We start from the raw sequence: 27,073 nt of genomic DNA on the forward strand, positions 1-27,073 counted from the left end.
TTAAATACATCTATACAAACCATTGATTTGTTTTGTTTTGTAGGAATTGCAACTGAAGGTTCCAGAATGCAAAAAGAATTGAATTTTATTATTGCTGATTACCTGACACATAATCTAACATACAATATTTATAAATAAAAAAAGTTTTTTTTTTTCAGCACTTTACAGAATTCCTCAGAAAATTTTTCACCAACATCTATTTTCATTTTACATCTTATAATTAAGGTTGCCCCTTTTAAATTATAATCATTTCTATTAATCTTTTAGGAGGTTGCCTACAGGATGCTACCATTCCATATGATCTGGAAGGTTTGCGCATGCGAAAGCATCACAATCACAAAAGGCGAAAACGTACTCCAAAATCTGCGAAAAATTAAAGCCTGGATCACAAATTATATTTTTTTTAACTTTATAAAGACCGATGTTTGAGCTATCAATATTGAAATCTACGATCATTTTGTTGTGTAATTAGATTTAGTTCTCGCCTTTAGTGTCTTGTGGTTTGGCACTTGTCATTCGTCTCTCATTCTCAAGCAAATGCTCTGCGACTTTCTGCGCGAGTAAATGTTCATTAGCTGGCATCTAAAGGGCAAGCAGCATGAACGACGCACTGAGCCACCAGGAACACAGCACCACTTATAGAATTATAGAAATGTATTGTATTTATATAAGCACTCGTAGGTTTCAACGATGACACTTCTGGATGGCACTTTTTATTCACACCCTAGATAATACACATTGTATCTCTTTTAAACACAGGTATTCTGGTAAACCGGTTATACTTTGTCGGAGGGTGGTCTTCCGACAGTTCAGGTTTTAATTCTAGTTTTAATTCTAATTACTCTGTCAAGTATTACACTGTGTCCAATAAGTTCTAATCTTCATATGTCTTTTGCAAATTGTTGTTTCATATTGGAATTGCACGCTCTCAAAAGCCAACGGACATCAAAAAACAATATATAATTTTATCAGAGATTTTGAAAATTTTTTAAATTAGATTAAAAATCTGCGTTTTAGCATTTGTTTGGCTATAGCAATATACCTAAGAAAATGAGGCAAAAGCTGACATTTCCTTTGTTTCGTTCTTGAAGAAAAGAAAAATGAACTATTCATTACTAACAATTAAACTTTATATTATACGAATAATATTACAATTTTGCTCTTCACTGAAGAATGATAATCGTAACTTAATGATTTTTTTTCTTCAAAAATATTTTTTTCATATTTGTAAATGATGAAACATGTATTCCTTCGTATATTGTTACACCACCATCTCAAAGTAGAACACAAACACTACTAGCTTTTGTTACGTTTTTTTCCAAGACTTTTCACTTAGAAACAGTAATTAAGTCATCTTGTCTGCAATTTCATGGATACGTAGGCCAATTTTGCCTTCAAGAAATGAAAACAATTATTTGGAGACGAAATGAAAACAGACGGTAGTCGTAATTGTGTAGGACTTGTCTAAATTGTTTATTCTAGAAATCAATAAATTGTATCCCAAGGTATCCAAAAACTATTTTCTCTCCCTATTCCTGCCAGTTAACCGGCTTTTCCACGCAATCTTGTCATGACCAGGGAAATCTAAAATTCAGATTCACTAAAACGTATTTGGGACCTCGTTCTTGTGTCTCATGCTCACACTTACCGTACAACTATTGGTCACGACATCGTCACTTTTATACCGTAAACCGTTGATCACGACATGGGGCTTCCGGTGATTCATGGTTGCATTTTTTTATATACAAGGGAAAAGGGATGTTTATTTTAGTGGGCCAAATATTTGAGTACATGAGAGAGGGAGAGAGAGAGGGAGAGATCGAGATCAGCTAAAAATTAATTTTGTGAAGTTTTTAAAATTGATGTTGATCAACATGAACGACAAAGGTTAGATATGTCTGTGTATATCCCAAATTGCATATATTTCAAAACATAGTTTCAAATGTTTCAATAAATTAGAAAAAGAACCTTTTTTCTTCTTATCAATACCTCAAAGCTAGTTTTCTTATATTTTTGATTCACACTCTAGCTCTCATCATCATTTTTTCTATTTTCTTGTAATATTCTTTGATATACGATGACGTAAATATGATAATCCTTCCCAAAAAATGCACAAGATTCTACCAAATGTTATATTACATAATTAAGACTGAATGTCATTTATTCTTATCTAAATTAAACTTTACTAGCAAGATTCGTTTGTCTGTATGTCTGAGGAAAGTCTCAAGGGACGTCAAAACTTTCTCTCCCGCCACCTCGTGTGTCGTGTTAGGATGATAAAAAGGCCCCTTACGTCTTTAGAGAAAAAGATGCACTGAACGACAACACGTTTGTGACACAAAAGATAACGTGATGAAGCTCCTTGTCTTAAAGGAAAATTGAAATTACATGTAAATCCATTAACCCCGCTCCGTGAATTCGATTATCGTCAAATATACGGCTAGGTTGCAGCAGTAAATAGCTTTAGTACTGATTTGCTGATGGTGTAAGGGGCCCGCGTAATAAAAACTGGCAAGATATTCTTTTTCCCTTGAAAATCATAAGATCCTCCAAAAATCGATGGTTGTAAGCAGTTTTATGACAAGGAAGGCGATTTTATCTCTTTCTAAACGCGTCCAGAATATTTTTACGGTATACTATTTTGATAGATTGTTTTCCCTATGATGGATTCTTCCTCTGTGTTCTGAATGCAATAATATCTAATTATCACAATTTTCATATGTGTTTTTCTTTCTTCAAAAAACTATTTATATTTTAAAAACTGACATTTTATCCTCTCCATTCTGCGTCGCCAGTATATAGGGTTCCGGGCAATGCTTGCTCACCAGGTTACTACTACCACAGGTTTATCTTCACCATATTGTATGCTATAAGTGTATTTTTTTTTACTTTCAGAAATATTACTTAGTTGGATATACATGTATGTTACAAAAAAGAGATAGAATTTTATTTTGATATAATTATATGTAATTTGTTTATCAGCAATTTTTTTTAAGTATAGCTAACACATGTGCTATTAGTTTAATTACATTTAAGGGGGCTGACTGTAGTTTCCATTGCGCAATATTTTGCGCATCATAGTAAAATGTAGCATATTTACTGTTTTAATGCAACTTTTTTCGCTTAATTATTAACATTAAACAAAATTAAGAAATTATAGGTATAAAAATGTAATTACAATTTGATATAACTGATTTTTTAACCGATTTTGTAATTGATAGGTAGGTTGACGTCGTTGCAGTGTTTTTGACGTTATAGTAATCTGTAGCTCTTAAAGAAAGGGGTAATAAAAATATTTTAAAAGAAAAAGTAATAAAATACGCTCTTGAAATTTAAAACGTAGAAATTTGAGAATATCTCTAATATTTGTATCATGTTTTCATGAGAATCCATTGTGTACGTCATATTTTGTGATAGTCTATGAAAATAGTAAAAATTGCTAATGTTATGCATTTTGAGATGCCCCCTCTGGTAACAAGACGGTAGAATTTTGTGTTTCTTACATATATTGTATAATATAGTATTACTCATCAAATATTATAGTTTGAACAAAATGTCTATTGTAGTATTTGTATAGTTTGCTTTAAAGTGCTAAAAATTGGCATCTTCCTATATAATCCTATAGTGAATGTACTTGTATTTTGAGACGGTCCCTCAAAAATATCTGGTTGGTAGATTTCCCCCAAACTTTGCATGTACACTGCAGTTAATGTAAGTTATATATGGTTTAAAAATAAAGAGTTTCGCTATTGCAGTTTTCACACAATAAAACTATAGTCGGCCCCCTTAAATATAACTTATGAAACATATTCACTTGATGATATTGTATTGGGATTAACATCACATGATATATGTTTACCTGCTTTATTTGGTGATGGTCTGAGATATTTAACATATAACTTACGATATACCCGGGTATGTACAGCCACACGGGGTACATGCAGGTATTTTATTATTAATGAATAGTAGTATGATTGTTGTGAGATTTTATTTTCATGAGCTGCTCATGAAAATAAAATCTCACAACAAGTTACTATTCATTAATAATAAAATACCTGCATGTACCCCGTGTGGCTGTACATACCAATATTCATATACATTTTGAGATTATATATTTCATGGTCAATCTCCCTATTACTCAGTGTCCTTGCATGCTTTCCTGTTTACATAATAAAATGTTTTCCCTCTTTCCTGTAGATATTTTCGCTCTGGAGCCGAGTTTTGACGTCCCAGTTATCAACATTACAGTCGTGGTGGGTAAAACCGCGATATTGCCGTGTTCGGTTGAGTTTCTTGGAGAACATAAGGTACGGTTGCAGAAAGGTCAAATCTTGAACATCATTGATGAGCAATCTTGAAAGTGTATAATGTCTTATTCCTTTAAAATGTCTTATTTGAATAATTTACAGCCGAAATACTACAATAAGTATTTTCCTGGTGTGATTATTGTAATTAACATTACTTTTTGAAGGTTGTTTACTCAACATTATTGACTTTTGACATAAACCGAATCATTGATGACGATAGAATTGGAATCGATAGACCTTATACCAGAGATTGGAATTTATTAATTCGCGACGTCAAAGTTAAAGATAGAGGGCGCTATATATGTCAAATCAACACCCATCCAATCAAAACTTGAACTCAATGTTTTAGGTAAGTTTTATATTCCGATTTTATGCAGCGCATGCTTCCTGGTTTTGTTCCATGTTGGAATCTTACAAAAGAAGGACAATAAACCATCACTATTATATGCATGACTATATACGAGGGTTGTCCCATAAAATCGTGACAAGTTGTGTAGTTTGAAAAATAATCATTTTTACGTTCTGAAATTTTCACTACTTTTTAGTACATATATTATGAATATATACAGAGCAAATTTCAAATAGATATCTGCATAAATAAACAAATTATTAGATGTTATGTCATGTATTGTATCGCCCTACGGCGCACGGATGATAACGTTTTAAAACAGCGTCACGTTTCATCTTTGACATAAAGTTGGATAAGACTTAAATTTAAAAATTCCATTGATTCACATAAGTGAGTGTCTATAACCAGATAAGGAACCCATCTGGCACACACATGCAATCTTTCAAAAATTCATTAGCACGTTTTGGACAGTATTCTCACCAGCATTTAAATAGCAGAGAATCTCATATCAACGGTCGACATTGACAGTGTCTTATGCTATTACAATAGCAGTTTGTCCGTATATTTTGTACTACCTGAGACTCAATCAAAAAGAATTCGCTAAGAAAACTTCCATTTTATTTGTATTCTAAAGATCTGGTGATCATATTTTCTTTCTTCTGTTATCATTTAAAGTCTCTTAAGGTATCATTACAACATCCAAATCTAACTGAACTGCTCTCCGGTGCGCGTAACGTCATCAAAAATCGCTATTTTTTTAGCATTATGTTTATCACTTTCCAATTTTATGCCAAAAATTAACCAAATGCCTTGAAATTTTAATAAAGACGAAATAATTTATTAAGGAATCGAATTATGATAATTTTCGTCCCAATCTTATGTATTGAAAACTTTTATTACGAATTAATTTTTGTGTATTCTCTAATATAACAACGTTTTTTTTACTGTGCGCCGTAGGATCGTACCCTGTGCACATTCAAGCAAGATTAAAATCTTTATTTTTGTCTATATATTATCAAAAACATAATGATGCACTTAAATATGATGAATAAACATTTACTGAAAATTTCAGCTCGGTGCGCCCATTACTTTTTGAGAAAAACGCTTTGACCACGATTTTACGGGACAACCCTCGTATATTACTTTAATTTCTGTTTGATTGATAAAATGGGTGGAATATACCACTTATCACGACATTAGTTGAGGCAGCATGACTGCTACAACCAGTTACGTTGTAGTTGTCAACTACGTGTAAGGCGGCCAGTTGTTGACACAGAAACATATACGTAAAGAAGAAAATTTGATCTCCTTTAAAAGAAGAGCTCCATATAAAGATATACAAAATGACAAATTTCAAAACTTAAATGTATGAATTTTTTCTTTGCCAAAGATGTGATACCATATCTAAAAAATAAGTTTCTGATGGTTAATTTGGGGTTATATGTTGAAGCCTCCTTAAAAGAAAATTTGCTTCGAAAAAACGATCGGCAGGTGTGATTTTAGGTTAATTTATTTTACGCTTTGTGACCATGTTCGTGATGTAGACATTCGCCGTAGTGCACCGCCTCCAGAGTTAGCCCTTCATGATGATGTTTGCACTCAGCTTTGGCAAATTCACAGCTGAAAAAAGCAAAACAAAGAATAGAGAATGCATATGGTCATCTTTAAAAATTATTCAAGACAATAACCTCTTAACCAAAATTAATCTTTCCTTTAAAAATGCTGCTGTCTAATAGACTTTAACCCGTTGTGCTTGTTTGAGTGACTCGCCTGTTTTGATACGTGTCTGACTATTTGGTGTAGTTAATAAAAATGACACACTTGTGGTATCTTTAATGTTACCACTTAATGGTGTAACCCAACCGTTACCAACTGCTTTCGTCAACTAAGACTTCAACCAATAGCTGTGGTCTTTTGATTTTTACTACCTGCTGCTGAAAACTTGACAGCAAACCACTGTAGTAACTTTACTGTGATCACTTCCTGTGGTAACTTGATTGATGCCATCTACTTAGGTAGCTTGACAAGTATCACCTTCTGTGCTAACTTGACTTTAACTTGACTTTGTTATCATTTGTTGACAACCTTTCCTGTAGATTTCATCAATTGGTCACATGTTTTTGCATTTTATTTGAAATGTGCCACCCAACATGCATCAACTAATGCTCTAACATTTGTCATTTATTTGCTGGAAATGCCTTTACTTGTTAGGATACCCGTGCTTTGTTTGTTTATTGTCTTCCCTTTAACAGGTGTCTTACAACATTTGATACTTTTTATTGAATGGGAATTGTAATCCTTTGGTCAATTGTTGTTGCCACACCTGTAGCAGGTACTGTCCTCAATTTTTTACCTGTTTTTGCTTCATCTGATTCATTTCCACCTGTAGTCTCACCTGTGATACAGTGCTGTATGTGTGATGATCAGAGATCAGGTGCTATATTTGTTACCTGTTATTGTTTCACCTATCTTTTTACCTTTGAAAAGGTGATTGCCACCTGTTGCCTCACCTGTTCTGATAGGTGTGATGATTTGAGGCACACACTACCATTGTTGTAAAGGTACTACAGTCCGTGTGTTGGATCTCATGACAAAGCTGGGAGTGTTCGAGGGGGTCAGGGGTGTGATGGTCATGCTCATGGGGGCTGCACTAATGCCTAAATATAGAAAAAGATAGTTGGTGTATTAAGATCTATCTTAGTCACATCACATTAAAAAAAATAATGTCATCAGTGACCAATGACCTTTTTATGAAGAGACTTAATATTTAAAATTTTAATGTACAATTTTTATTACAAAAAATTCAGTAATTTTTGGTAATTATAAGATTTCTTTTTTAAAAAAAGGTAATACTTGAAATCTGTAAAGAACGAATACTGGTCCTCAGTATAGCTATTAATATTTAATGGTGTTATATTATATTGTTCTAAGTCTCACAAATTGGAATGAACGCATACTAGTATCTTTAATTACTTCCAGTTATTTGCAGACCTATTGTTGTATTCAGAAACTTCTACACAAGAAGAAAAAACACATGCTGTGGTCTTCAATTCGACATTTAGATATATCGACGTAGTATTATCAATTAACATTTGTTACTTCCATTCATGTATGCGAGTCGATTAATTAAAGACGCCATAGTCTGACACATTTGTTTCATTTTTGAATGCTTTACTAGAAAAAGAGGTTTGTGATGACCTAACAACAAAACAGGGGGAGGGCTTAAATAGGCTTTGCCTGCTGCCTAATCCCATTCACTCTTATTTGTGAATAAAATTCAGTATAAATAAAAACAACAAAATTGTTTGATTAACGCGATGACTTGTTTTTTTTTTATCGGTAACACTTTTCTTACTTATTAGCAATTAACCCCTTTCATTTCTGATGGGGTATATTTCTTCCAGCTGATTCGATACGAAGGAGCATGCTGTATTTAAAATCACTTTTTTAAAGAAAGCAAGCTATTGACCAACAAGTTAATGAGAATTCAATTGAAGTCAAAATTAGGCTTATATAGTCTAAACAATGATCTTTTCAGCAAATAAGATTAATCATTTGTTTAAATGCTGACTGATGTTTTCCATATCAATTGATAGGCCATTATTTACTCAATGAAATTTGTACGATTTTTGTGTGTTTATCCGATCATGACTTAGAGCACACAGCGAGTGTGACAAGTCGATAGGTGATGTTTACTCCTCAATAGCAGCTGATCCCTTTCTGATTTTGTTGATATCAATGTTTGCTCTGCTCCCAATCTGTATTGTTTAAATGAACTTTAAGCTTGCATATTGTTCGTTATCTCCACACATTTATATTTTTAATTGAAAATCATATTCAAATTCACTCTTGATATTAAATCAAACTGGAGATACTGTGAGCAATGAGCTCACTAAATGAAACCCCTGCATCCCATCTAGTCATAGTGGCGAAGTTCATGGTTTGCTCCGGATGACCCGAAATAAATGTCAGATCAAAAGTAAAATAGGAGGTGCACAGTGGAAAATTTGTAATAAAGAATCTGAAAGAACCATTACATTTTATTCATTATAGGGAGAGTTTGCGGATAAGAGATAAGGACACCCTTCAAAATTATAGAAGAAATGGACGTGTCCATGTTTTGCTCTTGGAAACGCAATGTATGTGTCCGATCAAAAATTAAAATTAGAGGTCACAATGGCACCACTGTAACAAAGATTCTGTGACAGTCTCATTAAATTTCATTCAGTGGAAAAAAAGGAGTTGCAGATAAGAGATTGGTATCCCAAAGCATAACAGACGGACGGAAGGACATCTCGATCACTATATATATCCTTCCACTTTTCAAACGGGGAATAATGAACATTTCTATGAGATCTCAGGCCAGTAGTCTTGAGGAGTATGTTGGATCAAGGGTAATACCACACTTTAACCTGATAGTGACGAATAGTAGCTTATTTGTGGAAACTGTTCTTGAAATTCATGAAAGTCGAATCTTACCTACAATGAGAACGGCAAGCAAGAAAAACTTAATCATGGTTGAAGTCCACAAAGTTCTATGAAGAAAAGATAAGGTTTAACTCTTGTTTATCTTGATAACACCTTGACCTCTCGAATTACCTCACAAACTTGATGTGAAATTTACAGGATGTTTCCTAAGGAGTGATTCAATATATATATTATTATTATTTATTATTTATTTTCAGTGACCCCGAATTGAACATCTCTTAAGAGGTTATTCCCGTGATCAGTCAGTTGTTTGTGATCAATACAAAAAAAGTAGCTTTTCAATCGTCAACTTCCCTTATTGATGCAGAAATATATCTTCATTATCTGCATATGGGGCTTATATCTCTTCTCTAGAGCATGCTCTAGGTATGAACATTTTTTAAACGAGGTTATATATTGATAAACATGTTGCTGAAACAAGAATATCATTGGTCTCGTTTTAAGTCATCATTCGTAAGTTCTTTGGTCGAATACAATGACCTTGTCAGCAAATATAATATATCACTAAGTCAAGTACTGATTAATGTTTTTCATACTAATTTTTAGAGCTTTATATATACACTAAATTGCCAACGGGTTTCCCCGTTATTTCCCGATCATGACAAGGAGCACATTGCGGGTGTTACCGGTTGGTAGGCAGGAGATGATCATTCCTCCATACCACCTGATCCCATTTATGATATTTTAGAGGTCCATGTTTGCTCTGCTCCTATTTTGTATTGTTTAATAGACTTTTGAGATCGAATACTGTTCATTATCTCTATATTTTTCATCCATAATGTAATTCGTCTGAGTTTGATATTTATTTATATTTTACAAATGATAAAAAATATATAGAGATCATTGTCAAAAGACCATTTATGCAATACTTAAAAGAGGCCAACACGGACCTCTGATAACAAAGGTGAGATCGGGCCAGGGGGCCATAAAAATCAGATGAGCTCACTTTTGTTCTCAGTCTCAATTTTACCAAAGGAGTTAATATATAGTGAAAAAGTGAGACGGAGATCAAAATTGAGCTCGTCTACGTTTTATGGCCGCCAGGCCTGGTACCACGAGGGAGTAATTACCCAGTCAATCGATCAACTACCATGTGCTCCATGTCAAAACAGGAACAAAGCAAACACGGATCTCCAAAACATCAGAGGTGGGATCAGGTGCCATGGAGGAGTGAGCATCCTCTGCCGACAGGTCACACCCGCTGTGTGCTCCTTGTTATTTTGGGAAATAAGGGAAAAAAATTGTCGTCAATTCAGTGTTTAAATAATGGACTAACAATAAGTATGAAAAACGTCAGTCAGCATTTGACTCAATGACAAAATGTATTTGCTGACAAGGTCACCGTATCGCTACAGAACTTACGAAATGACGAATTTAAACGAGACTGCCTGCTATTCTTGTTTCATCGATTTGTTTGTCAATGATTTCCCTCGTTTTCTCGTTTTCAGAAATTGTTCATATGTTGACCCTGCTCTTGCGTATCGAATCAACTGAGATATATAAACGCTGTATGCAGGTGATGAAGGTATATTGCTGCATAAGTAAGGGAAGTTGACGATAGAAAAGTTAAAGTCATCACGTTTATCATAGAGCATGGTTGTTAGATTACCATTGATATCTTTTTCAAGTAAAATATCCAAGTATGAAACAGATATGTAAGATTCTGTGGTATCGTTTATCTCAAACTCACTAGGATATATCGTATCGACATAGGAAAGCAAATTACTATTGTTAATTGACAATACGTCGTCGATATATCTAAATGTCGAGTTGTAGACCACAGCAAGTGTTTTCTTCCTTTCACGCCTAAGATTTTGCACAAATTCTGCTTCGTATGAATACAAAAATAGGTTTGCTAAAAACTGACAGGATGGAGCTCAGTTTGTTGCAGAACCTCGTCAAAAACTGCTACATGGGAAAAAAAAAACTCGCAGCGGCCTTCAACGTTGATATATATCAAAGGCGTTTGATCATTTAACAATAGTTATTTTCATTTATATGTCGACTCAATATATCTCAGTAAACTAGCTTGAAATGAAGAGTTTACCACAAAGAAGCCTGTTTCGTACGTTTTACTAACTTAAGACGGCAAGGGTCAACTAACAACTAAATTGTGTGACCAAGGAGAGGACTTAAGCTTTTTCATAATCAACGTTCCTTATGTATCTAGTATTAATCCATTTTCACCTGCATATGGTGTTAACGTCTCCTAACTTAATCGCTAACCAAGTGCTTGCTTTGATTAAGATCCATTTATTAAACCGAAGCAGGTTACTGAAGATAAGTTGATGTTACTGGGGTTTCAACAATTCGTTTAAAGTCAGCGTTTCGTAAATTTTTTGGTCGTTATAATGACTTTATTAGCAAATATAACCTATCATTGGGTCGTACTTTTGATATCTTGTTTCTGATTAATTGTTATATAGGCCTTTTTGTACTAAATTTGACCACGCAATTTTCCGATTACTAGACTATAAGTACCTGATCCATACATAGAGCTTTCGGCGTATGTGACCGGTCTACAGGGGATGCCTTCTATTCCAAGGCACCTGGTCTCACCTCTGAAATTTCTGGGGGTCCATGTTTATGATTTGTTCACTGACTGAATTGTTGTTTGTTTTTCATCTTTTTTCATTTGTCAGAATACAATATAACAAACATAAGACGAATTGGAATTTTACTAATGAATGAAAGAGTATTATACTAAAAAAAGTGCACTTAGTCTATACCATGCATCGTAAATCATTAGATAGAATTGTGACTGTTTGATATTCCAATAATACCACAATCCTAAATAGATACAATATAAAGAATCCTAAACGTGTTATTATGGCTAAATTGAACTAGACGTTATAAGACTAAGAGCAGATTATTAACAAAAACTAAAACATCAAAGACGTGACATCTTTCGCCAAAATTTTAAAGAAAACCTGGTACCTAATGACCATGTATATATTTTCTTCAACACGTTAAAAGGATTTCAATGATTTGTGAGGAAAATTGAGCAATTAGAATTGAAAAATCTATGAAATTCTTAGATGAAGCTGATGGAATCTTTTTTCCACATTTTTCTACAATACTGTCAAATGATGAGTTTATAACATTATGTTGAATGTGTTGCTTTTATTTGTCTATAATGCACTCTAGATATGAAAGTTTTGGTTAAAATTATTGTTTAACTGAAAATTTTACCGTTTGAAAATTAAAAAAATTAATATTTGTACTCTTTCTGTTTAGGTGTCTAATTTTGTATATTTGTTTTTCGTATAAAGGAGTACTAGTGCGTTTTAGCTTATTAAGAGGGTTTTTCTTACATTATTTTTTTTAGAATCAATAAATACTAATGCAATTGCATTATAAGATATCAAAAACTACATCCATTTAATTCTGGGAATAAACATTTTTTTTTTTCATTGGTAAAATGTTGCAACGCAATTCTTTCAAAAGGTTTAGATGAAATATATAGAGATAATGAACAGTATGTAAGCTTAAAAGTCCATTAAACAATAAAAAAAAAAATCAGGAGCAGAGCCAACGCGGACCCCCAAAACATCAGAGGTGGGATCAGGTACCATAGAAAAGTGAGCATCACCTGCCGACCTTGTCATGATCGGGAAAATGCAAAATCTGTCGTCAATTCAGGGTGTAAGTAGTCGGCTAACAATTAGTATGAAAAACGTCAGTCAGCATTTGACTCAATGATAAATTGTATTTGCTGACAAAGACAAGGTCATTGTATCGACCATAGCACTAACGAAATGATGACTTTAAACGAGACTGCTGATGTTCTTGTTTCATCAACTTGATGCAGAGCAAGCTCTTGCCTATCGAATCAACTGAGAAATATAAACTCCGCATACAGGTGATGAACGTACATCTTTTTGATGTACACTTCAGAGTTCTTGTGTGTACAATCGGAATATTTTTTAACAAAATAATATGACATATGACCATTGACAAGGTTCAGTAAATTTTCGAGTTTCATTTTTATTGAAAAAGCAGCTGTCCATGATATTACAAAGCCTGGACATTAATTTATTGTAGGGAATTAAAGCAAATTCATTCCTTTCTGATTTGAAGCATTCTAAAATGGAATTATTCTTTCTCAGAATTAAACTTGATTACATCTCTCTTATGCAGTTCCACCACAAATTCTAAACGAAAATGAAGATGGAACAAGGAAAGAGATTTTATCAAAGGAAGGGGAAACAGTCAACGTAATCTGTAACGTCTCGGGAATTCCCGCGCCGAGCGTGAAGTGGTACAGGCGCCCTCTGGAGGAAACAGTGGAAAGTAAAAAAGAAAGTAAGCAATAAAAATCAACTATCTGAGTGATATATATAATTTATAGAAATGCTTATGACTGTATAAAATTTATTGCATTATGAAAACAGGCATGGCTAGTTTGATTTTTTCTTTTCTGCGTAAATCCCATGGAGGCAGGTGAGGGAAGTCGTTTTAATACTTTATACAACTCACTTTTACCCTGTCAAATGTACTGTTTATTGACAGGTTTAATTACATCAGAGCTAGAACGGCGGGAAAGCGGGGAAAGAGAGCCATGCATTTACACGACCGAGAAAACAGGTAGACCCTGACCCCTGTACCGATGTTAGTCACTGATAAACCAGTGGAAACTTTGTGTAAATGCATGGCCTCTTTACTAACCAGTTATAGACCACTGCATGCTACTAACTTATCTACTATTCTAATCTAACAGATCGTGTTGTCCACTACTACTAATGAACTCAAATTCGGACAGGGCCTTCTCTCTATATAATATTCTGCATAATCAGCCCTGGGATATGATCACATGTATAAAACAACAGAATTAAATGTTCTTGATCAGCAAAACGCAACAAAAAAAATTTTTTTTTCTTTATTAAAAACAACTTGTAAGCATTTATCAGTCATTCAAGGGTTCGATACATTCTTATCTAGGCATCACTGACCAAAGTAATATCAACTGTTGTGATTTCTAAACTGTTCATTCTATAAATATATCGATCCATTTTACTCTCACAAAGACTCTTACATTTTTATAAGGTCAATCTTAATTATAATTAAGTCATTGGTATCAGTGTTAACATAAAATCTTTTTAATACCTATCGTCTTCTAGAAGGAGTTACATGTTCCGCTAGTTTTAATTTGGAAATATATTATCATATTTATTATATTATTACAGAGTAGCATTGATTATTTTATCAATTGATAGTTTAATTGAAAATACACATTTTATCTAAAACGTTCGATGTTGTTTATCCCATTTTTCCTGATCAATGAGAGGAGTGAAAATGACCTCGTTAAAAGAAGGAAGTGTTTTAATTAGAGCTCGATATAACCAAGTTTCACTATATTCACTTCTTTGCTGTTTATTTTTTTTCTCTTAGAAATCAGATATATATCTAAATTGATTTTCTTAATTTTATTTATGTATTTGCTATAAATATATTTGTTTATTTTTATTGATTGATTGATTGCAGGGATCGGGATGGAGGGTGAAATCCTCGTGATACATAACGTCAGTCGGTACTGTGACGGAATCTACCAGTGCGTGGCCTCCAATGATGTACCCCCGGCTGTAGAAATGGAGACAGCAGTGTTTGTAGAATGTACGTCCTTTAAAATTTGGATTGAGATTGTCTAGGATATTTATTCTTTAAAAAATATCTGCAGGCCCGTTTTACAAAAGAACTTAAGACTAAGACAAAAAACTTAAGTTGATTGTAAAATTCTGCAAAATTGATCTTTTTGTTTAAAATTGCTAGTGTAAAAATATCTTTCTATATTCCTTTTAAAAATTTTAAAACCAGTTTCACATTAATATAAAATTTAAAGTTATCAGCGGAATTAAATTTTGGTATAAATCGTAAGTTAGTGGCCAATTCTCTATTCATGCATAATTTCTTTGGTTGGAATCCTCAAGTACATTGGTAGAATTCTTCTGATTAAAAATCCTAGAGTGTTTAACAGTAAATTTAGCTGCAGTACTGTAGCTCTCCGAAAAAAAAAATATTGATAGACCGGAGAGCTACAGTGCCACCCATTGAAAACTGTATATTTATTGCGCGCAAAAAAGTGCGCTCGGTTGTTGATCAATTCTTCCATATTCTTACCTAAATTGCATAAACTGGAAGATTTCAAAAAAATCCTCTTTCCTCTATCAAGTACTTTTGTAGTTGACATCTGAACGAAGCATATTGGACCAAATTATCCTTGAAACCAAAATGGCAGTATAAATAAGCGAAATGTTCGATGATTACAATATCAGGGCCAAGGGGCCTATTAACAACAATTATGAGGAATGTTTTATTGTGGAAAGAGTCAAAGAATATGTTAGGAACACACGGTTAGTTATATTTTGAGATTATAGTTTAAAAACATAGAGAAATAAACCGAGAACCGAGCGCACTGTTTTGTGCGCAATAAATATACAGTTTTTTCCCAATGGGTGGCACGTTAGCTCTCCGGTCTATCAATATTTTTTTTCGGAGAGTTAACAGATCTGCAGCTACAGTAAATTTAGAATGTCTTCAATTTTAAAAATGTCTTTTAATTGATTGCAGATACCATGCATTTTAATTCCTTTTTTTTCCCTTTCAGTTCAGCCTGAAGTCAGTCTTATAAATAAACGTATTTCCCAAGAGAAAGGGAAAGAGACAATTCTATTATGTGAGATTACGGCGTTCCCGCAGGCTCTTTCCTACTGGATGTTCCAGGGGCGGGAAATCGCCAACTCCGAGCGACTCAAGGTGGACATTTATTCTGAAGGAAAGGCACATACAATCAAACTGAGTCTAAGAATTACTAATATATCGGACTCAGATTTCGGGAGTACGAGTGTTTTGCTTCTAATAAGTTCGGACGGGATAGGGAGGCTATGATTTTATATGGTGAGTAAGCTACAAAGACGGGATATTGTTGACTTCAAAACCGAGAACAATCTCCTTTCCTTCAAATGACACTAAAATAACAGTTCATTTGACAATAAATTCCTTCTTACTCTTTAAAGTCCTTTAAAACCCCAATATAAAAGTTGCATCTTATATTTTTGCAAATTAGGGCCCAGTACTGTATTTTAAAATAGAACACCCTGGTACCTGATCCCACCTCTTGATTTTTTTTTTTTGGGGGGGGGGTCGAAATTTAGGCTCTGTGTACAGATATGTGTAATTGTTTGTAGGTTTTTATGGAGATCAATCAGTGTTCATTATTTTCACTTTTTTCATGTAAAGAAAAGCTGTGAGAGTTATCCAACGTTGCAAGGGAACCATACAAAAAATTATTAGACAATTCAGTACCTTTGTAAAACAGGAGTAGGGACATTTTTTATTCTTGCTGGAAGCTATGAAATTGTAACGAAATGTAGATTATAGCTCGATTTCTACATGTAATAACATCGAATTTTTTTTTCATAGCTTAATTTTTTAATTTCAGTTGTTTTATACATATAAGTATATAATATATGAATGCATTTCTTTTTCATTTAAAAAATTTAAACTTTGATGTTGATATCTAAAGTCAACAAATTTTTAAGTGTCTCTTTCTTTTAGTTGCTAAAATTTTTAAATCTTAATGAAAAACAACTTGAAATCTCTTTATTTGGTACGAAAATATGCCTCCAGTTAATTTAGTCTTTTTGCTGTACATTTTTAATTCAGGAGCATTCAAATTGAAGGAGTTTAGAAGTTTGATTTATGTTTTAGCATTATAATTCAGTTTTTGATCAGATTTTTTTTTTCATTTAGTAAAAGCTTAAAAGTTAAAATATTTAGAAATCAGAAAATCAAATTTTTGGAATAAAGTATAAAAATCTCCATTGTTAATTATGTTCCCCAAACGGAGTTTGGGAACATATTGTTTTTACTCGGTTTCTTATTATTATTAGGGTCTTCCGTCTCCAACGGAAGACCCTTCTATTATTCTATTGTTTCTTTTTCACTATTATTAAAGGTCTTCCGTCTTCAGCGGAAGACCTTCTTGTTATTCTTAGGTTTCTTTTTCACTTTTATTATTAGGTCTTCCGTCTTCAGCGGAAGACCTTCTTGTTATTCGTTTGTTTATTTTCCACTGTTTTTCTTCTAATTTTTTTTCTCCCTGATTTTGTGAACGCGATTTCTCGAAAACGGCTCGTTAGATTTTTATGAATCTTTCAGGTCTGATAGAACATATTAAAAACTTAATGCATTTTTTTTTCATTTTGATGACGTCACTTCCGGTTTGAAAATTTTCGCAATTATGTGATTTTTAAGGGTAATTTTGTCCGTCGCTCCTCTTAAAAATCGCTCATCACAGGAAGATGAAACCTTATCTGGACGATAGAGCAACAAATGTAGATTTGCATTGTGTTGTTAACTTTCACCGGAAGTACTGCACTTTAACGCTCGGTATGGTCTGAAAAAGCCATATTGAGCGTTTCAAATTTTTTTACACTTTTTCTATTATATCTTTTTACTTGTAAATATTTTGTTAAAACATATAGAACAAAAATTGTGAAGAATTCTAAGATCTTTCAAATTATATCTGGAAAAAAGGGTTGACCCCTAAAATTAGGGATCTAGAGGGGCCCAAAATTTTTACTTGATATCTCAAAAAGTATTGAAAATTTGTAATACTTCAAAAAGCAAAGTTTTCAAATGACAAGTTAATTCCTGAGTGTAAAAATTGGCTTCCTTTCCGCCAAACCGGAAGTGTAAATACGGGTATGTTTGCCGTTTTTTTAAGTTTTTTGGTAACATTTTCTTTGGAGCATAAAAATTAATTTTCCGTCCGTCATCGTCATTTCCCGGTTAAACCGGAAATAGCAAAAATTGCTTTTTTTTTGCATTAATTACTAATTTAGAGGATTCAAACCTTTTCTAGGCGTTATTTCTTTTTTTGGAAAATGAAAGTACTTCCGGTAAAACAGGAGGGAAACCTATCGTTGTTTTGCAACGAGCTTTGTCATTATTATTTTTTTTTTCTTACCGATTTTGTGCACACGTTTTCTCAAAAACGGCTCGATGGATTTCCATGAAACTTTAGGACTTATGTAACATTACTTGAACCTTATGCATTTTTTTCCAATTTGATGACGTCACTTCCGGTTTGGAGATTTTGGGATTTTATGATTTTTGAAGGGTATGTTTCCGCAAACTTTCTATAATGGCTAAAAATAGAAACATGAAACTTTCGGGTATGATGGATGTTATAATATGTATAGTGTATTTTTTTTTATCGGAAGTGCCGTACGTCGGCCTGCTATGGCCCGAAAATAGTAATATCGTGAATTTCAAAATTTTTAACACCTTTTCTACGATATCTTTTTACCTGGAAATATTTTGTTAAAACATATTGAACAAAAGAAGTGTAGAATCCCAAGATCTTTCAAATGATATCTAAAAAAAGGGCGGGCCCCCAAAAAATTTGGGGGGCCGGGGGGCCCGAAATTTTTTTTTATATCTGAAAAAGTTTTAAATTTTGTAATACGTCAAAAACAAAGTTTTAAAATTCGCTTAATATCGGGTTGTCAAAATACTCCGCGTCGTCCTTCCGGTCAAACCGGAAGTATGGGAAAACGCGTTTTTTGCCGTTCTTGACAGGTTTTTCGATAACATATGCTTAAGAGCTAAAAAATTAAGTTTTGTCCGTCGGCTCATTTCCGGTCAAACCGGAAGTACCCAAAAATTGGCTTTTTTTAAAGGTTTTTGATGCAAAATTTGAAATTATAAAGTCCCCGGAACGTTGCTGATTGCTTTTTTTTTTGATGTCATTTTGGGCCCTTTTCGGTAAAAACGGGAGGGAAGCCTCGTTCTTTCAACGGCTTTTCATTATTATTTTATTTTTTTTCGTCCAAATTTTTGCAGACGATTTCTCGAGATGCATGGACGAATTTCTTTGAAATTTTCAGAGATGATGTATCATGATCTATACTTGATCCTTTTTTTTTAATTTTTAAAAATCACTTCCGGTGGGAAAGTTATCGACCTTTAATCGATTTTTAGTGACCATTTTGTCGACAAAAAAACTCAAAAACACAAAAGCTAAATTTGTCATTTTCAGGACTAATAGATGACATGTTGTAGTTCTGCCCCTATACTATAAAATTTTCGTCAGTGCTTCCGGTATACCGGATCCAAATTTAAAAAAGCGCAATTTTTCAACTTTTTTGTTTTCCAATATTTTTCTTTGATATTAGATTATTTAAAGGTGACTCTTTTGCGAATTCAAAATATGTAATTTGTTTTAGAATCGAAAAAGGCAATCTCGAGAATTTCGTATTTAAAAATTTGAAGCGGTGTTTTCTATGGCCGAATGGTTAGTGCGTCGGATTGTCCGCGGGCGCCCCGGGGTTCGCCCCCCAAAGTCCAATTTTTTTTATCACTTTTTCTGCAAGATTTTTCTTTTTTTCTTCGAATCGGACGGAAGACCCACTCGTTGCTCGCAACAGATGTATCTAGTTAAGGTCTTCCGTTTCCAACGGAAGACCTTATTGTTTTCGTTCGGTTTCTTTTTCTCATTATTAGGGTCTTCCGTCTCCAGCGGAAGCCCTTTATTATTCTTATGTTTCTTTTTCAATTTTCTTTTTTTTCTTTTTTGCAAAAATTTTGTGCAAAAGATTTTAAAAGATGGCTCGATGGATTTGTTAAAATTTTCGGGGTTATGCGGTCATTGAATTTTCCATTTTTTTTTTTTTAAAAATCCTTCCGGTTAGAGTTTCGCCCTTTTTTTAAATTCAGCGGACCTTTTGTCCTCATATTCAGAAACATTTGGCGGCGCTAAATTTTTCGTGATGATGGGTTGCCCCCATGTTACTGGGAGTTTGGATAGTTTCCGGAAGTACCTATATAAAGCTGGTGGGGGTAAAATTTTTGGACACGAATCACAGTGATTTTTGGAGACATTTTGCATCATATTTTTAAAGTATAAATATTTTGTAAAACATACTGAACAATATTTGTGCAAAATAAAGATCTTTCATATAATTTCGTAAAAAAGTGCTGACTCATCAAATTGGGGGCCAAAAGGGGCTAAAATTTTTTTCGATAACTATTTTATAGTCAATATTTTGTTATACATTAATGAAGCAAAAATTTTTATCTCAACAATCTTAAACTGTATATTATGATTTTAATATAGTATGGTCATAATTGGGGGCCACGGGGCCAGAATGGAAAATTTTACCTTTTATTGAAAGTGAGAAATATTTTGACAAGTAATTTGAACAAAAGATTTTAAAAAATCATGTTTGAACAATATGCAATCTTTCTTTTTTTATAAATTTCCCCATTAGGATTAAGGGGTTGGCCCCTTTAATATTTCTTTTGCAAATAACTCGAAAACAAAAAAGAATCTCTGAGTAATTGTTGAACAAAAAGTGTTTAAAATCTTAAGATCTTTAAAAAAATCCAAGAAAAGGGGCTGGGTACTAAATTGGGGCCCAAAAAAGGGGCTAAAAGTCTTTTTTATAACTCTTTAACAGTCAAGAATTTGTTATACATTAATGAAGCAAAAATGTTTATTTTAACTATCTACAACTGTTTATTATGATTTTAAAGTCGTACATTACATAATAAGGGGCCACAAGGGGCCAAAGGGCTAAATCTTTATCTTTATATCTCGAAAGTGAGAAATATTTTGACAAGAATGTTGAACAAAAGATGTTCAAAATATTTTGAACAATATGCAACCTTTCATTTTTTGGTAAACGTCCCCATTAGGGAGTTGAAGGGTTGGCCCCTTAATATTTCTTTTGCGAATAACTCGAAAACAAAAGAATCTCTGAATAGTTGTTGAGCAAAAAGTGTTAAAAATCCTAAAAGCTTTAAGATGAAACCCAGAAAAAGGGGCTGGACACTAAATTACCAAGAGGGGCTTAAAGTTTTTTTTCATAACTCTTTAACAGTCAATATTTTGTTATACATTACTGAAACAAAAATGTTTATCTCAACAATCTACTACTGTTTATTATAATTCTAATGTCGTTTATTACATAATTAGGGGCCACGGGGCCAGAAGGCTAGATTTTACGCTTTATATCTCGAAAGTGAGAAATATTTTGACAAGTAAATTAAACAAAAGATTTTCAAAATCATTTTTGAACAATATGCAACCTTGCTTTTTTTGCTAAACGTCCCATTAGGGAGTTAAAGGGGTTTAACCCTTAATATTTCTTTTGCAAATAACTGAAAACAAAAAAAATTCTGAATAGTTGTTGAACAAAAAGTATTCAAAATCTTAAAAGTTTTAAAAAGAAATCCAGGAAAAGGGGCTGGGTAAAATTAGGGGCAAAAAGGGGCAAAAAGTTTTTTTCGATAACTCTTTAACAGTCAAGAATTTGTTATACATTAATGAAGCAAAAATTTTTATTTTAACTATCTACAACTGTATATTATGATTTTAAAGTCGTACTTTTGGGGCCCAAAGGGGCCAAATCTAAATCTTTGATGCTTTGTATCTCGAAAGTGAGGAATTTTTTGACAAGTAATGTTGAAAAAAAGATTTAAAATATTTCTGAACAATTGCAACCTTGCAGTTTTTTAAAAATGCCCCCTTGGGGATTTGAAGGGTTCCCCCTTTAATATTTTTTTGCAAAAACTGAAAAAAAAAAAGAATCTCTGAATAGTTGTTGAACAAAAAGTGTTCAAAATCCTAAGAGCTTTAAGATGAAACCCAAAAAAAGAGGCTGGACCTAAAATTGGGGCCAGGGGGCTTAAAGTCTTTTTCGATAACTCTTTAACAGTCAATATTTTGTTATACATTACTGAAGCAAAAATGTTTTTTTAACAATCTAAAACTGCATATTAGGATTTTAATATCGTATATTACATAATAAGGGGCCCAAGGGGCCAGATTGGTAAATCTTTGACGCTTTATATCTCGAAAATAAAAATATTTTGACAAGTAATTTGAACAAAAGATGTTCAAAAAAAATCATATGTTCTGAACAATATGCAACCTTTCATTTTTTGCTAAACGTCCCCATTAGGAAGTTGAAGGGTTGGCCCCTAAATATTTTTTTTGCAAATAACTCGAAAACAAAAAGAATCTCTGAATAATTGTTGAACAAAAAGTATTCAAAAATCTTAAAAAGCTTTAAAATGAAATCCAGGAAAAGGGTCTGGGTACTCACATAAGGGACCAAAAGTGGCTAAAAGTCTTTTTTCGATTACTCTTTAACAGTCAAGAATTTGTTATACATCAATGAAGCAAAAATGTTTATTTTAACTATCTACAACTGTATATTATGATTTTAAAAAAGCTTGCAATATTACATAAAGGAAGGGGCCACAAGGGGCCAGAAGGTGGCAAATCTTTGATGCTTTGTATCTCGAAAGTGAGAAATATTTTAGAAGTCAACTGTCTACAAAAAAAGATGTTCAAAATCATGTTTGAACAATATGCAACCTTTCATTTTTTGCTAAACGTCCCTATTAGGGAGTTGAAGGGCTGGTCCCTTAATATTTCTTTTTCAAATAACTCAAAAACGAAAAAGAATATCTGAATAGTTGTTGAACAAAAAGTGTTCAAACTCCTAAGAGTTTTAAAATGTTTTGAAGAAAAAGGGCTGATCCCTAATATTAGGGGCCGTGAGGGGCCAAAAGTAGATTTTAGAAGTCTTTATTGTTCAATGTCTTTTTACAGATTATGGAAAATCATTACTTTAGAGTGAAAATCTCATTCAAAATCTTATCTCATCTCATCAAGAATCGAACGGAAGACCCACTCGTTGTTCACAACGAGATCGTATCTAGTTATTATTATTATTATTTTTTTTCTTACCGATTTTGTGCACGCGATTTCTCAGAAACGGCTGGACCGATTTACATAAAATTTTCATATGTAATAGCTAATCAATCGATCTTGATAGGTTTTTAAGCGAATTTATGACGTCACTTCCGGTCGTGAGATATCGGGAATTTTCTGATTTTAAAATGCAATTTTGTCTTGATTTAGTAGCGAAAACTGCTTAAGATATGAACTGAAGATTAATTGAAGATGATAGTTCATGATTTATAGCGTTGCAGAATCGCCTTTTCGTGCGCCGTCAGTACTTCCGGTCCATACCGGAAGCGAATTTAAAAAACGCAATTTTTTTTTTTTTTTAATATTTTTGTTTTTTATTTGAATAGAGACCCTTTTGCAGAAGCAAAATATGTAATTTGTTTGAAAATCGAAAAATCAAATCTCGAGATATTTGCATTTGAAAACGCGAAGCGGCGATCCCAATGGCTAAATGGTTAGCCGTTGGGTTGTCACGCGGGCGACCCGGGTTCGATCCCCCATATGACCAAAAATTTTTTTCATTTTTTTTAATTTTGATATTATTTAATTTTAGACCATTTGGAACAATATCTTATAAACTTTTAAGCATATCTTTCTAATTAAAGGGGCCGAAGGGCCCGAATGTTATTTTACCTTTTTTTGAAAAGGGGGGGCATTTTTAAAAGCAATATTAACAAAAGATGGTAGAATAATTTTTAACAATATGCATACTTTGAATTTTTGTAAAACGTCCCCATTAAGGACTGTAAGAATGGCCCTTAAATATTTCAATTTAGCATATTCCATAACAAGTAGAAATTCTGAATAATGTTGAACAAAAAATCTTCAAAATCATAAGACCTTTCATTTGAAAAAGAAAAGGGGCTGACCCCTCAAAATTTGGGGGGCAAGGGGCCAAAAATTTTCATCTTTAACTCTTTAATGATCAAATTTTGTGAAACATTTAAAAACAAAATTTTTATATTAACAATTTGCAACAATTATTATGAAATTTTGATCATATGTTACGTAATTAGGGGTCACAAGGGGCCAGAATGCTCAATCTTTGACGCTTTAATTGAAAAAGGGGGGAAATTTTTATAAGCAATACTGAACAAAAGATGGTCAGAATAATGTTGTAAACAATGTGCATACTTTGAATTTTTGTAAAATGGCCCCATTGGGCTTTTGGGATGGCCCCTAAATATTTTCGTTTAGCATATCTACACAACAAATAAAAATCTCTGAATAAGTGTTGAACAAAAAATCTTCAAAATCATAAGGACTTTCATTTTATATCAAGAAAAAGGGGCTAACCCCTCAAAATAGGGACTCAGAGGGGCCAAAAGTCTTTGATCTATAACTCTCTAATGATCAATATTCTGTTATACATTACTGAAGCAGAAATATTTATCTTAACAATTTGCAACAATATTTGATACAATTTTGATCATATGTTACGTAATTAGGGGGCACAAGGGGCCAGAAAACAAATCTTTATCTTTATATTTGAAAATGGGTAATTTTTGATAAACAATATTGAACAAAAGATGGCCAGAATAATGTTCTAAACAATATGCATATTAAAATTTTTGTAAAAAGGCCCCTTTAAGGGCTTTGGGTGGCCCCTAAAATTTTCCTTTTCATATTTCCCCAACGAATGTAATCTCTGAATAAGTGTTGAACAAAAAATCTTCAAAATCATAAGGACTTTCATTTGATATCAAGAAAAAGGGGCTGACCCCTCAAATTAGGGGCTCAGAGGGGGCCAAAAGTTTTTTCTTTAAATCTCTAATGATCAATATTCTGTTATACATTACTGAAGCAAAAGTATTTATCTTAACGATTTGCAACAAAAAGATACAATTTTGATCATATGTTACGTAATTAGGGGTCACAAGGGGCCAGAATATCAAATATTTGATGCTTTTATCTCGAAAATAGGGAATATTTTGAAAAGCAATATTGAACAAAAAAGGCCAGAATAATGTTCTAAACAATAAGCATACTTTGAATTTTTGAAAACGGCCCCCTTAAGGGCTTGTGGGTGGCCTAAAAATTTTCCCCTTTAACATATCCCACAACAATAGAAATTTGAATAAGTGTAACAAAAAAACTTAAAATCTAAGAATTTTCATTTGATATAAGAAAAAAAGGGGGTAACCCCTCAAATTGGGGCTCAGAGGGGGCCAAAAGTCTTTCTTTAAATCTTTAATGATCAATATTTTGTTATACATTACTGGGGCAAAATTATTTCATAACATTTGCATAATATATGATAACATTTTGATCATATGTTACATAATTAGGGATTGCAAGGGACAAAATGCTGAATTTTTATGCTTTACGTCTCAAAAAGGGGGGGTTTTTTAATAGCCTTATTGAACAAAAGTGTTTAGAATTCCATGATCAAAATGAGAAATTTTAAATTTAATGAAGGAAAACTTAAAGTCATTTCTTTTTTTCATAAAATCACATCTCATCTTTTTGAAATTTAACGGAAGACCTCTGTTCCAAAAGATTCATCTAGTTTTTTTTTTTTTTTTATTTGTTTCCGGTACTTTTTTTTCCGCGAGTGTTTCAGAAACTGTTCACCAAACTAAGTTAAAACCTTTTTAGGGTTAATGGGTGTGGTGATGTAACGAAGGTCATTTTGCGTGCATACGCCTGCACGTGCGGGGGCCCTGAAATGAGTGAAATGACTGATATATTTAATATGTCATCTTTTTCTTTTTTTATGAAATGCTTTGAAACTCATTATATAAGGATTATTAATAGTGTTAATAATAGACACTGTCAAATTGCCGAACTCACGCGCATGCACGTGCCTTTTCTCTGATTGGCTGAAACTAAAAACCTCAATATCTTTTCTGTTTTTTTACAAAATGCTATGAAATTTAAAACATAGGCATACTTTAGAATTCCTACAAAATGATATATAACAATTGTATAAAAAAATCGCTGGCGTGCGCTGCAATTATTGGCTTAAACTTTAAATGGCTATATTCCCTTGTTTGTCAACCAAACAAGATGGGGTTTAGAACATAGACAGACATAATGGACTGCTACAAGAAGGTATGGTCATCATGCACATGCATGCACGTGCGTGCACGTGCGTGCACGTTTTATTATTGGCAAACAAAAATATCAATATATTTTTCGTTTTTTTTCGAAATGCTATGAAATCTTGGACATAGGCATGCATTAAGATATCCTACAATATGATATGTAACAATTTTTTTAAATGCTGCCATGCACTGCACTGCAATCAATTGGCTTAAACTTTGAATGGCTGTAACTCCCTTGTTTTTCAACCAAACAGGATGGGATTTGGACCTTACACAGACATGTAACTCCTACAAGAGGGTATGGTCATCATGCACATGCTGCACGGCTGCAAAATTTGGGAAAATTAAGAATACAACTGAATATGTATTTTTAATGCTTTTGGATTTAACGCTTAATATTTAGATATAAATTTTAAATAGTGGAGCAGTTTTTATTATGCATATGCATTTACATGCCAGCGTGCTGTGCTAAAATTTGAATATACTTGGTATACTTCTGGGAAAACATTGATAAAGTCTTAAATGCATAGAGTTTGCTTTTTTTAATAAAGCTTACGGGAATATGGCACAAAAGGGATTTGGGGAGCGTTTGGGGAAAATTTAAGGTTCCCTTACAATTAGCACTAGTTGTTATATACACTTTTTAACCATGGAATGGGTATATTCCTCAACTTGAAGGTAAATAACCACAATTTCCCCCTCCTTTTTTAAAAAAATTTTTTCCCCCAAAAACTCCTAAAAGAAAAGCCTGTTGTAATTCAACCACCACGAATGCCACCCTGTGGGGCCCCCGGTCCCAAGAACACGTTAAAAAAAGGGCTCCCGGACCATATACGGTAACTTTTTGTCAGTATCATCATAACTAGTGAAGGGCTTCAACGCTTCATATTAATAAGTTGATAAAGACCTAATTTATGCAAGATTGCATTTCTATTTATATTTTCCCCTCAAATACCGATTTTAAAACGATTATTTCCTCTAGTTCATATTTTCTAATACGATTTTTTTTTTTTCATAATATTATTTCTTTTTCTAAAGTGCGTCATTAGATTTTTTTTTGTTTTGTTTGAAACATCAAAAATTTTTTAAAAATTTTTTCTGCGGTTTGTTTGGGGAA

At 33.0% G+C, this 27,073-nt stretch overlaps 1 long non-coding RNA gene and 1 pseudogene across 1 annotated transcript; one reads left to right on the plus strand and one right to left on the minus strand.

Moving 5' to 3' along the window:
* The first annotated feature begins 267 nt into the window (after window positions 1-267).
* Window positions 268-16,038, plus strand: LOC134280168 (protein CEPU-1-like; annotated as a pseudogene).
* LOC134280167 (uncharacterized) lies at window positions 6,149-9,225 on the minus strand. Its single transcript, XR_009994849.1, has 3 exons — window positions 9,136-9,225; window positions 7,167-7,313; window positions 6,149-6,276 (listed from the first exon to the last, which is right to left on the minus strand). It is a non-coding gene; the product is annotated as an uncharacterized LOC134280167 (long non-coding RNA).
* Window positions 16,039-27,073: the final 11,035 nt, after the last annotated feature.

The sequence above is a fragment of the Saccostrea cucullata genome, unplaced genomic scaffold, assembly GCF_032062105.1.
Source record: "Saccostrea cucullata isolate Sc308-1 unplaced genomic scaffold, CSIRO_AGI_Scuc_v1 ctg5647, whole genome shotgun sequence".
NCBI lineage: Eukaryota > Metazoa > Mollusca > Bivalvia > Ostreida > Ostreidae > Saccostrea > Saccostrea cuccullata.